Source organism: Pundamilia nyererei, unplaced genomic scaffold (assembly GCF_000239375.1).
Source record: "Pundamilia nyererei isolate P.nyererei 1_Seehausen unplaced genomic scaffold, PunNye1.0 scaffold00215, whole genome shotgun sequence".
In the NCBI taxonomy this organism is placed as follows: Eukaryota; Metazoa; Chordata; class Actinopteri; order Cichliformes; family Cichlidae; genus Pundamilia; species Pundamilia nyererei.
Genome location: NW_005187616.1, coordinates 739,096 through 740,435, shown reverse-complemented (window position 1 = coordinate 740,435; position 1,340 = coordinate 739,096). Strand labels below are relative to the sequence as shown.

Here is a 1,340-nt window from a genome sequence, read left to right as displayed (position 1 = left end):
CTTGATTGGTTGTTGTATTGGGACCTGAGCCGGACTGAATGGCGAGCACACTGCGATGGTAAATGGGAAGTCCATTTCCAGGAATGAGTAGATCCTATCTGTGCAGGTGCCACAACAACTTCACCCTACAACATTATCATAAACACATTAGAGGAACAGCTTTTTGTTTGGAGGCTACAGAAGTGAAGATTATAGTTACCCATAATAATCTCTTACATTGTGTTCAGGTTTGTCTGCTATGAGAAGCTGCAGCTCGTACACGAGCCCATCTCGTATAACAGAGCAAGAAGGGTCATCTTCCCACTTTAACAGGAGTGTCTGATCGTTGTGGGCAAGAGTTACATTCTGAGGTCCACAACACAACACACCTAAAGGAGAAATTCCATGTTTAAAGTGGAACACTGAACGAGTCTTAAGCTTAAAAACATAATTGTTGGGCTATTTGAACAGCAGTCAGTAAAGACACAGGATAGTGGTGCCAATAGCGTTACACTTTTCTCAGTACCGATGCTCTGTTAAAGCCTCTGGTTTCTAGTAATGTCACCTTTAGTGCTGTTACCTTTATCAGTGGCAATCCACTTCTTGGATCTGATACTACTAGTCATTTCCAAATCAAAACACTCCTTAAACTCATAAAATAAAACAAACACTGAGCCACCACTGCGAGTTAAAAACCAGTGTGGCTTTTCTCCTGGGTGCTACAATAAAGTTTAACACCCTTAAAAAATTACTGTACTGTATACGGTCCTTATATTCCGTGAAACAATATTTGCTCTTCTGCGAACCTAGAACTGGATCTAATATTTGAATCCGCAGCTACTTTTTTTTTACACTTTTTCTCTCAGATCAATCTTCTGATTTACAATCTTCTTGACAAGACTGCTCAAAGACATTTTATATCTATTAAAGGATGATACCACAGACCTTTATGGCAGGGTAATTAAACTACTACTTAAAAAGCAGTCACTTGACCCAGCTAATTATTATAGGCCATTTTCTTTTTCAGAAATTCTTGAAAAAGGTTGTTAAACAGCTAATAATTTATCTGCAAAGGAACAATTTATATGAAGAGTTTCAGGTAGGATTTAGAATTCATCACAGTGCAGAAGCTGCTAGGCTACTGCTGACCGTAACATTTTATCACAGGGATTAGAGCACGCTGTAGGTATTACAGGTACTGCACTGCAGTGGTTTGAATTAGTGGTGTGCGGATCGATATTGAAATATCGATTCTTCCGATACCAGTAATTTACAGGGAGTGCAGAATTATTAGGCAAATGAGTATTTTGTCCACATCATCCTCTTCATGCATGTTGTCTTACTCCAAGCTGTATAGGCTC

At 39.2% G+C, this 1,340-nt stretch overlaps 1 long non-coding RNA gene across 2 annotated transcripts in view; it reads right to left on the bottom strand.

Annotated features, from left to right (window-relative positions):
* Nucleotides 1-6: 6 nt before the first annotated feature.
* Nucleotides 7-1,340, bottom strand: part of LOC102204462 (uncharacterized) — a 6,112-nt gene continuing 4,778 nt past the window's right edge. For both annotated transcript variants that reach the window (XR_312118.2, XR_312119.2), the window contains 2 exons: nt 217-368; nt 7-125 (listed from right to left, as the gene is read on the bottom strand). This is a non-coding gene — a long non-coding RNA (uncharacterized LOC102204462). The remainder of the gene's footprint in view (nt 126-216; nt 369-1,340) is intronic.